A 13,414-nucleotide genomic window follows, 5' to 3' on the forward strand; every position below is an offset into this window, starting at 1 on the left:
AATAACTTAGAAGGGCCCGACGTGACGAAGTCGGCCCAAAACATAAAAGTTATAAAAGTAATCCCTGAAAGAGACCTGAACAAGGTCCAAGAAAGTGGATTACAAAAATAACTTAGAAGGGCTCGACGTGACGAAGTCGGCCCAAAACATAAAAGTTATAAAAGTAATCCCTGAAAGAGACCTGAACAAGGTCCAAGAAAGAGGATTACAAAATAACTTAGAAAGACCCGACATGACAAAGTTGGCCTCCTTTTGTATGCTAAAGTTATAAAAAGTAATACCTGGCAAAGACCTCATAAAAGGCCCAAGCAAAATAGGATTACTAGAAATAACTTCAGAAGCCTCAAAGGGATCAAAGCCACAAGCAGGAAATACAAGGGCAATCCAAAGAGGTCGAGCAACAAGGCTCCAGCACTACCAAAAACCTAAAATAGGGTACAAAGGTAGATAAAGATCGACATGATATTAAAAGACATGAAGTTATAATAAGAACAAGTTCAAAGAGGCTACCTAAGTTAGCCCCAAGGACTTGGAAGCTATTTTTTGTTTTTCAAAAAAGAAGCTGCTAAACAAGAAACTAAAAGAGTGTCAACAGTCATCAAAATACCATTTACAAAAATAAAAAGTTCAAAAGCCCGTAGACAGGGCCATACACAAATATACCAAGAAAAACTAAAGAGGATCCAGAGGTTTCCCAGAAGCTGCATCGACATGGGGCGAAGGAGGACGAGTCTGGAGGGGCACAGCATCCACCGTCCCGTCATCTCGATTTAATATCTGACAATCAGGCTCTGGTTCGGGATGACTAACCCCAGCAGGAGGAGCTAAAGAAGTCGGCACAACAGTGGCTTTGGCAACCGGTACAGGTAAAGGTTCAACATCGTCGTCATCAAGGTCATCAGGGACAATCCTGCCATCCTTTACGACATTGTCCAGGCTGAAGAGAGTAAGGTCGACCTCGGGAGCAAGAACTCGAACTTGTTCCTTTAGGTTCTCATAAGCAGCATTTACGCTGCCCACAAGGTGACCTTGGAGCTCGGCATAATCAACCCGGGCAAACTCCAACTCTTCCCTAAGACGCATTACCTCACGGTAGGATGTGACATAGCTGTCCTTGTGCCTCAATGCCGTATCTTCAGCCAACCTCACAGAAGCCGCCAAAGCAATAGAACTCGCCTTCTCGCTCTCCAACTCCTTCTCCAGCTTGGCCACCTTCACTTGAAGCTCCTCCTTCAAACCTTTCATTCTGTCAAACTCCCGCTTAGCCTCTTCCATAAAGGCCTTGGTAGCATGAAGGGGAAGATCTTGGACAGTACGGTACATAGCAGCTCCCATGTGTGCCATTTTTATGCTGCTTCGAGTAATGAAGTCTAAATGACGAAGAAGAGAGACATCGTCAGTAGGGATGGTACCATAAGGACCAATCTGCTGATCAACAAACTCGACCGCGTCAAAATCAGGGGCGTCGAGGTTAAAAGGCTCAGTTGTCTTCTGTTTTTTGTTTGGAGGAGCATCAGAAGTAGCCACAGAAGCTTGCGGAGGATTGACCAAACGAACCCGAGGAGTAGGGATTACCTTTCTCGCCCCCGGTGAGCTCGGTACGGCTGGCTTCGATTGAACCTGGGACGATCCCTCCCCGGCCGCCTTGGCCGAGACGTTTTGGGCTGCAGAAGCCTTCCTTGCCCTTTTGAAGGCCTTCATAGATTCATTATTTTTAATCATCTCTGCAAGCAAAACACAACAGTGAGGAACTAAGTCACAAATCAGAAAAGAGCTTGCAAAAAATACGGGAGCAGACAAAAGAGGAGAATCCAAAAATTGACCACTACCCAGCTCAGTCCGGAGGAGAGAGGGGTTGGTTAAAAATTTCTTTGTGTCGAGATGGGGAGGCTGCCCCCAGTTTTCTTCCAGAACAGTCATGAAAGCTTGCTCAGCCTCATCTAACATTTTCCACGTATATCTAGATACCCTCACATCCTTTTGCCATTCTAAGGGAAAGGCGGGCTCTTCATTCTCATCCAGAAAAAAGGGCCGAGCTTCTTCAATAGATCAGACCTTAAAAAAGTAATTTTTAAAGTCACGGAAAGATTCATCAAACATGGAGAAAATCTTTTTCCCTGGGGAGCTCAGAAAGAAACCCAAGCGGCTTTCTTCTTAACCACCCCAGGCTTTGTCAAAACAAAGAGATAAAAGAAGAGAGATTGTGAAGCAGGGATCCGAACTCATGGCACAACAACTGAAAGATTTTGATAAAACCCCAGGAGTTGAGGTGAAGCTGGGATGGAGCTACATTACAAGACCACAATAGGTTGGTCTCAAAGGGGGTAAAAGGAAGAGTAATATTCATTTGACTAAAAAAGAAGTCGTACGTATAGAAAAAGGGGCGCTCTCTGACAACTCGGGTAGAAAAACAAACCCTTTCCTCAGAATCGGGAGATACAAGCTCATAGTTCTTTTCCTCACTACCACTACTACAAAACCTATGAAATTGCCTAAGCTGCTGACAAAACTCAGAATCAACCAAAGAAACACACAAAAGAACCATCGAATCCACCCAATCAGCCATGCCCTCAGGGACTTGGGAAGATGTCTCAACAATGTTCTTGCGAGAAGACATGAGGTCAACTAGTCCTACAGCAAGAAAGAAGAAAATATATTACTAACCCAAACATCTCGGACAAAGTCAAAATCAACTCATAGCAGAACATGATTCAATGCAGTACAAATAACAAAAGGAAATCCCAGGACCCACACCAAAAAAATCCAGGGGCATCCTTTGGAGGCAGTCAGCAGGACAGGGACTCAGGAAACCTACAAGCCTACATCTCGATACGTCCCAACAAGAAACAATAAACCCTTTTTTCACTTTCTTTCAACTAAAGCGACACTTTGAAAAGAAAAGCTACGAGCCACAGATCATCAAAATAAACTACCTCCCAGATTTACTATCCCGGTTTTGATCAACGAACGAAGCTACTAAACAACAAAATATCATCAAAGACGCAACCTTTTCTTCAGAAAAATAAAATCCCCCTCCGAACAAACAAAGTAAATCAAAACAAAGCATCGATCATCTCTTACAAAGGTTCAGCAACAAGAAAATCTATAACCAGAGCAAAAATCAAGGGGCAATCTAAAGAAGAAGTAAACAAATACAGTTTTCAAAGTATCAAAAAACAACCAGAAGCAACAGCAGAACATGCAAAGCCCTAGAAAGCCTCAACAGAAATACCAAGAGTATGCATAAAGAAGAAAAAGAAACCAGAAAAAATACATCACAGTAACAAGCAAACACAAGACTACAAAAAGGCTCAAGCTTTCCCAGCGTACAGTAAGTCAGAATCAAAGCCTTATCAGAAAAAAAGGATGAGAACAATGAAAAGAAGAACCAACCTGAACAAAGGAAGAAGTTTCGTAGAAGATCAAAGACGGAGGGACAGAATCGCCTTTCGAGCAAAGAGAGACACCAAGAAATCACCAAATGACGTCGCAGGAAAGAAATGTGAAAACCGCAAACTTCAGGAAACAGAAAGGGAGAAAGAAAAGGGAAGTCACAAGTAAAAATAGAGAAGAGAAACCGTTTCTGTGTGTAAAGTTCAAAATAAAAAGCCAAGGGAAACGGGGCAATTAAAACCAATTAATGAAGGTATTAAACCATCGCACGTTCCCAAGAACAGAGCGCTAATATAAAAGCGCGTGCTTTCAGAAGAAAACGTTCCACATTCAAAAAGGAAGATTCTACAAAGAAAGAAGTCGACAAATGCTCGAGTTCGGCTTCACCAGAAGGATCGAAGTCTTAAAGAACTAGGACTCGACCTCAAAAAGAAAGATCGAGCTCGAGCAGGGGCACTGTTCACACCCTGGGTTGAACTATCCGACCCGGGATGTTCAGTAACAAAAGTGACCGACCTCTTTAGGTCAGGCTATCCGACCTCTTCTCAAAGAGCTCGGCCAAATCGATAGGAAAGCCCAGTGAAGGGCTCAAATAGAGGAACACGACCCAAATCCAAAGGCAGTCCAAGCCTACAGAGATAAAGGCGGTTCCCTTAAAGATAAGCTGACCTCACTCAAAGATAAGATAAGATAAGATAAGATAACTAACTTATCTTATCTGAAAAGGTCACACCACACTATTATAAATACACTGGAGCACCCAGGTATTACTCATACTCTGATTCTACTAAAAATCTGCTTAATACCCTTGCTAACTTAAGCATCGGAGTCCCTTGCAGGTACCCCCCACTCTCCGGTGGCGAAGGATCAGCAGTGCAGCCAAGCTCAACAAGTCGGATATGATAGCTCCGGCCTCCACTCACAGCCGAACCCATCATCTCTGATCAACACAGAAGATCTCGACCGAGATCGACCTACAGTTTCAGATAACCCTCGGAACAACCCCTATTTATGGTTTCCGTTTTAAATCATTAAGTTTTATAATCTGAATGTCGGAGTTCTAGGATTGCCTCTGGCTTTCCCAGGACCTTATATATTATATATGTGGGCACCCTTATCATGCGGAGAACCCCCGGTTCTCATTCCATACGGATATTTGTGTTTTTCATATGCAGGTCGAGAGGCACCTCACTAGGCGTCTGGAGTTCTCTGGCCCCAAGTGGGACTTTTTGGATATTATATTTTGTTATGTTTAGATATACCTATATGATAGAACTCTTCTTATATATATGTTTTTCTTTTGCACCTCATAGAGGTTTTATGGAGAACTAGGACTTCTTTTTGAGTATTTTAGGACTCAGATTTTATATGTATATATGTAAATATTCTCCGGCCATCCTTAGCTTGCAGGCTGAGCTCGGTGCTTGAATATTTTATATCATTGACTCTCTACTCTCATTGTCTATATACGTATGTACATGTACCTATGCTTTCTTCGTATGTAAGCAAACGTTATTTCTGAGCATTGCGCTTTTAGTTTTCACGATTTTTCTTTAACCAACCTTTAAAGCTCCTCGATAATTATATTCTTTCAATTATTACACACACACACACACACACACACACATATATATATATTATTTTAGAGGTCGTAATACCACACAACCTCTATTTTACGACTTAAGCGTAAAGCTCTGTGTGGTAGGGTGTTACATTATGGTATCAGAGCAACTCGTTCCTGTAGAGCTTGAGGGACGGACTGACTATGCTTTTAGGCATACTCTGGGAGTCTTTACATGATAAATTAGGTTATCTAACTGATATATGTGGCATGAATGTTCATGAGCATGCATTTGGGACTTTGAAGCACTAAACTTACGATATTGAGACTGATCAACTTGATATCACTTGTTTAGTGTGAACATATACCAGATGTCGACTCAAGGACGCGGTCGCTGGCAAGGTAGAGGTAGAATAAGTAGTATAAACCCGGGAACAGTGGAAAACGACCCTGTGGACTTTATGGCTGCTCTGGGAAACATGGTTGCGGCTATGAAGGCGACAGCTGAAGCGTTGGGAAATCAACTAACTGAGGGAAAGGACCAAGATAACCGAGGTCCTAGGCAAAGGTTACTATAAAGTGTCCGACCTCAAAGGGCGAGAGCTTCAGAGGTCCTGGCACGCATGCAACCTAAAAAGATAATACTGCTAAAAACCTTGCGTCAGGTGCACTCTTTTTCCCTCCTAATAAGGGTTTTTAATGAGGCACCAGCACAAGGGCTAGGGGCATTCAAAACCCCTAGTAAGTAGATTTGTAAAGAAATTTCTTAAATATCAATAAAAATTCCTACTTTATTTACTTCTTTAAAGTTTTCCTATCTTAAACGCATTAATTTAAGCTCAACAAACCACAAAAAATCATTGCCTGACCTAAAGTGGACGGCAAGATGAAGCGACGAGGTACAAGTTAATGTAAGAAGTTATACAAACAGCTCATACAAAGCGACCTCAAGAGAGATCTGATGAAAAACGAATTGTAAAAATAACTTGATAAAGGCCGATTACTAAAAGTCGGGACTATAAAAGGAAATTCTTAAAACTTCGCTAAAGAATTTGAATAAAGGGTATCCAGCTATGCAAAAATCATTTTCTAAAGCGGGTGCTTCAAGATATAAAATAAATTTTGAACATTACTTGCTAAAGTCTTCAAAACAACTAAACAAAGTTAAAGTGTTCAAAAAATCATTAAACTATTACAAAAAGCTAAAGTATCATCAAAGCCCACAGGTCGGGCTATTCTGGAAAATAAAAAGATAATAAAGGGATCTAGAAAAGCTCAAGACTTCTCCCCCGTAAGAGGATTGAGAGACTTGCCAATAACATTGTCTTTAAGAGAAGAAGGAGGATGCACAGAGACTGGCTCGGCCACCACAACAACAGAAGCCGGAGGAGAGGTCTCCACAGTAGCCTCCCCAAGCTTAGTTCCTGAGATGGAGGCCTGCTTGACCTGAGGACCCGGGGCCTTTGGATCCATAGGAGGCTCCTCCTCATCATCCTCCTCAAGTGCCGGGACTATTTTACCATCTACCACAATGTGTCAACACTGAAGAGGGAAAGGTCAAGGTCGGGAGCCAAGACCTTAACCTGAGCCTCCAGGTTCTCGAACATCTCGTCCATACCCAGGGCAGCTAACTCCTGGGACTCAGCAAAGTCCTTTTTCAGCTTCATCAACTCCTCCTCTAGGGCCAATCTCTCCCCAAATACACGAGTATAGCTCTCCTGAAACTTCTTGGCCTTCTCCTCGGCCAAAGGAACAGCTGCCTTTGACTTGGTGGCTCTTTCCCGAGCTCGCTAAAGGTCAGACTTCTAGGCATCTCGCTCTTGCTCCAAGTCCTTCTTCAGCTTGTTTAGCCTCTCTACATCAGCTCGGGTAGCCACAAGAGCACTAGTTGTGGCCTGTATAGGAGAGCCCCTCAACTCCCTAGCCAGAGTAGCACACACCCCAACTGTTTGAAGTCCTCCACGGGCTAAATACTGCATGTGGTTCTGAATGGCAACATCGTCCGTGCTTAGGTGGTGGTAAGGGAGCACATTCTTCTCGCCCCAAGTAAGGGCATCAAATCTCCTTGAATAAATGCTCTCCTCATCATCCACCTTCTATTCTTTGAAAGGGGTTTCAGTGGAAGACGGAGAAGAAGGCTCTAAAGGGATAAGTCAAGAGAGGGGAATCGGGATAATAACCTGCGGGCCAGAGGGACCCAACCCCAACTTCTTTCTTGGGGAAGATCGGACCGAGGATCCTGCCCGACCTCTTTCTGTGACCCTATCCCAACTTTCTTTTGTTGTTGGAGATTCTTGGCAACAACTGTCTTCTTGGTGTTCCGAAGATATTTCATAGCTAATTTTGGAGCCGTACTTTCTGCAAAACAAAATAGGACGCAATCAGAAACAATAATTACAAACAAATAGAATTCAATAAGCAAAGGAAAGAGAACTACCAAGATTCGACTTCAGAAGGCTGGGATCTCCCAAATATCTTTTTGTGTCCAAATGGAGAGCTTCACCCCATGTACCCAAAACAAAATCTACAATACCCCTCTCTAAGTCATCTAAATTGGCTAGATCATGCCTAATGATATTAAGGGTATCTTGCCAATTTAGGAAAAAGGGAGGGGGGTTCTTAGTTCTCAGAAAAAAAAAAGAAAGGTCGGACACCCACAGCACCCCGGACCTTAAAAAAGTGATTTTTAAAATCATAGAAAGAATCGTTGAGGATAGAAAAAGCCTTCCGACCTTGAACAGGTCAGAAGGATATCCAACCCGACTTCTTAGTAGAACTGTAAGGTTTGGTTGCAATAAAGAGATAGAAAAAGACGTTTAAAGTAGGTTGGACATCCAACTCTCGACACAAGAGCTGGAAAATTTTCATAAAATCCCAAGAGTTTAGGTGTAACTGAGAAGGGACAAGGTTAGAAGACCGCAACACCTCTATCTCAAAATCTGTAAAAGAAAGTCAGACACCTAGCCTAGTAAAAAATTAATCATAGGCATAAAAGAAAGGTTGTTCAGATTCCTCTAAAGGGGAGAAGCACACTCTCTCCTCTGGGTCATCACAGTACTCTTTATCGGTCAATGGGACACAACTAAGAACAGTACTATCTACCCAAACCCGAAGAGTAGGGGGAACCTTAGTCGAAATATTTAAAATAACGCAGCGAGACATAAACGCTACACCTACAAATGCAAAAATAAAGAAGTCCGTTACTACAAAAAGTAAGAACTCGTCCAAAACAGGTCGGGCAAAACAGAAAAACCAAAAAGAGCCACTTCTTTCAAAAGAATTTTCACAAAGCAGTCAAATGGCGTCTCTCCTATGCAACCTCGTCGCATAAAAGCAACACCGTTTGGGGAAACACAACACACAATCAACAGAGTCACAACCACAGTCATATACAAAAGAAAATCCTCTTAGGAAAAGGGAGTCAAGAGAGTCTTTTCAAAATATTTTCAGAAATATTTTCACACAAACAGTACAAAAAAGCAAAACTTTCGTCAGCAGAAAAGAAAAAGAGGGCAATGACTGTGGAGGTAAAAATCCCAAATAAAAGAGAAAAAGTAAATCCCAAGCAATCAGAAATGAGAGTTCGAGGGAAACAAGAAACAAAAACCAACCTCGAAAAAAGAGTGTGAAAAAGGAAGAGCACGTCTAAAGCAGCAGAAAACGCGGACGATCCCCTTCACGCCGACGAAAGCAAATAACTCTTCAAAAAATCAAGATAGAGAAATCTTGAGAATAACAGAAATGATCGAAGAATACAGAGAATATCTTTTTTGAAAGAAAGAAAGGAAGTAGATTCTTTAGAAGCAAAGAAGAAGGAGAGAAAGAACTGAAAGTTCTTTTATAAGAAACAAATAAAGCAAAAACGGCTCCATTACTCCTCTTTAAAAGTGCACGGATCCCCAGGAGCGACTACCGCACAACGTTCGCCCATTATTAAGAGGCAACATTCAAAATTTTTTTTGAAAAGAACGTTGGACAACCCGACATGAAAGACAGAAGCCAAGATGCTTGAGCCCGACCTCTAAAAGGAATGTACTCAAATAAGGGAACTGTTCATACCCTGACCCAACAAATAAAAGTCAAGCCCAACAACACAAACAAGCCCACCAATAAAGGAGGACTTCATGACAAACCCGACCTCTTTAAAGAGGTCGGACACCATCGTAAGGAGGTTAAGCCCTACCTGCCCAAAGTAGGTAACTACCTCCATGAATCTCTCCTATTATCTCTACCTCATCTAGAAGGTAGATCCCAACAAACTCCCAAGATAAAAAGAACGCTTATCCATCAGAAAAGAGGGAACTACTCCAACAAAGGGGGTTATTATTTCTACTATAAATACACTAGGACTCCTAGGTATAACTCACATTCTAATATACTAAAAACCTACTTAAAGCCCTTGCTAACTTAAGCATCGGAGTCTCTTGCAGGTACCACCCCCACCTCCTCACAAGGAACTCTGACAGGTGGCACCTCGGTACCAAAGAGGTTGGACGCCACCACATCCAGAGATCTGGACCTCACGTCCAGGCCCAAACTAACGTTTCAGGTAATCCTCGGAACAAGTCTCAACTCTCAAATATACTTCCTTTGTAAACAACCAGTCAAACACAAATAAATAAACCATTTAATACTTTTAAAAATCATGTAATGATCTATTATAATAAGTTAATTACAACTAATTCTATTATAGTTAAAATATTAATTCTAGTTAAATTTAAGCAACTCAAATTACTAATATAGTCAATAATTAGATTAAAATATCAACTAATCAGAAGTTAACACATCACGTAGAATAAGTTATATGTTATTTTAAAGAGGATTAGATCATAGTTATCAAATTTGGACTGGACCGGCCGATTCGATCGAAAAACCGATAAACTGGACTTTAAACTGGTCCGAATTAACATTCTAACCAGACAAGCAAACGAATCGGTCAAACTCAAAAAATTCGGTCAAACTCAACCTAAACCGAGGATCGAACCGGATTGGTTGGCCCACTAACGTTAGCACACGCATCATTCAAATTTCAAAAATTGAAGGATATGCTAGGCGTTGGATTCAAACTTAAGACCTTCAACATATAAAGGAGTCTGCAACCACTAAACCAAGTTTACTCTTTGTAATATATGGTGCCTTTATATAAATATATTACAAACTATTAAACATATCCTAATTAATAACTTTATGTATTAACTCTTTTAGTCATGCAAATTTAAGATATTTTTTTTATCTTTTATTCTAATAAATAGTGTTCATATTAATTTAATTTATTTTTTTATTTTATATTTATTCTTTCTTAAATTAATTATTTTTAAATTATATATAATTATTAAAATAAACATTAAACTTTATTAAATATCTATAAATTAAAAAAGATAAGCAAACAAATTTTTATTAATTATAATATATTTTTGTTATTGAGAATTATGACATCTGTTAATATTAATATTTTTTAATATATATTTAAATAATATAATAGATACTAATTAATGAATTAGAAAATAAGTTAATTTAATATAAAAAGATTAAATTTTATATAATTACTTAATTATAACTGAATCAACCGATTTAATCTGTAATCTACAGATTGAACTAGGGATCCAATGACCCAATAATTTAGTTAGGTCAATTGCCGGTTCTAATAACTATGGATCAGATAGAATTTGGGTAGCACAAGAAAAAACAAAATGAAAAAAAAAATCTTTTCAATGGTCCTTGAATGTGATGTTTTCTCCCAATTTGAATGGTTCCTCTCACGTTTTCTTCCTTAATCTGCATTAGGAATCTATCCATTTTACGCTTCTCCCCTTTCTCCTCTCTCTACAGCCTACACAGGAAAGAAAAGTAGTATCCATGACTCATGACTAAATAGTAAATACACTATACATAATTTCCATAAAGCCATTATATATTAGCATTTAGATCTCTCATTACATCTCGGTTAATATCTAGAGAATATCTAATTTATTCTCAGCCTCTCATTCTCATAATTAGTAATTCAGTTTACAATACACATACAATGGCAATTATTACATGATTTGACATGATAGTCATTCATCTTCATGGCTTCACCTAGTTCATATGATAATTATAATAATGCACCACATGCTCTATCCAGTTTCTTGCGTCAGTGAACACATACCTGCAAGTTCTCCACGGGAACGTTATCAATTCAGTTCAATTTTATTTTCTTTTTGTCTGTCAAAATTAGTTTGAAAAGAATTATTCAATTGGTTGTTTTATGAATATGCAGGATCTGTTACTCTTTGAAGAGAAAAATAGGTTAGGCTCGGTTCCTCCTATCTACCACAACAAGTGCAATGGCTGCCATCCATGCATGTGGTGACCGCTTCTTCGACCCTTGATCAGATCCTATTTGGTAATTGTTTTAGAATAATAATTTAGAGATAATGTGATATAAAAATATGTGCAAAGAAAAAGAAGATAAAATAGAATTTTGATTTATGACAAATTAATCTATGGCCTATCGAATAAGAGAATACCGTATAAAATTAAAAGAATTTAAATTTTAATGCATTTTTAATTTAAAATAAATTTATATTTGTATATAATTCTGTAACGTTATAATAATAAAAATAATTATTTTTTATATTAATTACGTAAATAATAATAAAAAACTATTGGTGTAATTGAACGATAATATATATTCAAATTAATCTCATAAAAATAAGACCTAAGAAAAATATCTTCTAATCTTTGTATTTCTATTAAGCGACATTTCTAGGCCTGTCCTAGAAAATGTTATCTATATTCAGAAGGACATTTTCCTTGAAGTATTCAGAGATTGGCCTCTTGTAAAGTTAAAATAGGTTTCTTCCTTACTTTCTTCTTTCTTTCTTAGCTTTTCTTTCTCTTCTTTTCTGTATTTTTTAATTATTTACCGATGTTTAATTTGCGCCTTGAGGTTCAATCCATCTCATTGGCAGTCAATGGAATAATGGAATTGGCGAATTGCTTAATTTTATAACATTGTGCTACTTAGCTTGAACATTGACCGAACTGTATATGTTTTAGTTTGATACACCGGTAATGTAACTTCTGAGTAAGTGTGAAAAGAGTTCGGGTGGTCTGTCAGAGGTCTACGGCCTGTGTTTATAAAAATAAGTTTGGTCCGATTTGTTATAAAATAAGCACTGATTTAGATTTTTGTAAAAGCTTGTGTTTATAAAATAAGTTTGATCTGATTTGTTATAAAATAAGTACTGATTTAGATTTTTGTAAAAGACTTAATATATTAATAAAAAAAAAGTCTAAGGAACCAGTAATTTTTATGTTTTATAGTCAGCATTTAATTAAAAAAAAAAAAGTTGGTGATCTTCTTAAATGTAATCTCACACCATTAAAAACATTATTGATGATTAATTGATAGTTATAAAACACAAAAATTACTGACCTCTTAGCACTCCTCTATTAATAAATCAAGTTCAGTCTTATTAATAATTAATTTTATTAGTCTGTCAGGTCTGTCTAAATTTGTTAACACATAATAAAATATATAAATAATTTTTTTATTATTAACAAAATTATAAAATATTTTAAATTTATTATATTTTATTATAAATATTTTTGTTTATTTTAAAATTTTAAAATTTTTTATAAATATTAAGTATAATATATTATATTTAAATATTTTCATAAAAAAATAATTTTTTAAAATAATATTTTTATTTTTATAAAAAAATTATCAGATCTTTTATTAGATTTTAGATTAGGCCAAAATGAATAATAAACCAGATTTAATATTTAAAAAAAAAATTATAATAGACAACAAACCAAACTCAAACTAATTAATTATATGACCGATTATATCTATTAAGAGCAGAACCTAAGTTGACCTGACCTGTTTTCATCCTTGCTTCTCTGAGAGATCTCGATTTGAATTTACAGTTATCAATTTTATGAAAATTGCCCTTAGCCACTGTTTTATAAAATAAGACTTGTCTTTGATCACATAAACATTTCTTAGCAAAAGAAGCATAAGAAACCGTCTATTGCTTTCACTTCATTTATTTTCTGCTTTACTTTTTATTTTTATTTCTTATTTTATTTAAGAAAAAAGAAATCCAAAAAACAAACCTTTGTACTAAAAGTTAGTTAATTTTTTTTGTAATGGATTGAAAGAATGTGTTAGTTATAATTATAGAAAATTGGTATGTTTTTTATGAATATAAAAACTATTTTTAAAAATTTAAAACTACAAATTGAAGACTCATATTTGTATAGGGATAACATAGATGGGAGTAGAAAACTGAAAATAGATTTTGGATAAAAAAATAAAAAAATTTAAATTAAAAGATCTAATTTGTATGTTCAAAAAGTTTTTTAATATTAAAATATAAATTTAACCTTTAAATTTATAAATTATAGAAATATAAAATAAAAACTACATTCAAATTTATAATATCTATACAAAATAAAAATATACTAAATTTTTAC

The 13,414-nt window shown here is 37.2% G+C and overlaps 1 pseudogene; it reads right to left on the reverse strand.

The window, feature by feature from the left end:
* Positions 1–6,229: 6,229 nt before the first annotated feature.
* Positions 6,230–8,343, reverse strand: LOC148579320 (uncharacterized; annotated as a pseudogene).
* Positions 8,344–13,414: the final 5,071 nt, after the last annotated feature.

This window comes from Arachis ipaensis, chromosome B10 (assembly GCF_059453495.1).
Source record: "Arachis ipaensis isolate K30076 ecotype BB chromosome B10, ASM5945349v1, whole genome shotgun sequence".
Classification (NCBI taxonomy): Eukaryota; Viridiplantae; Streptophyta; class Magnoliopsida; order Fabales; family Fabaceae; genus Arachis; species Arachis ipaensis.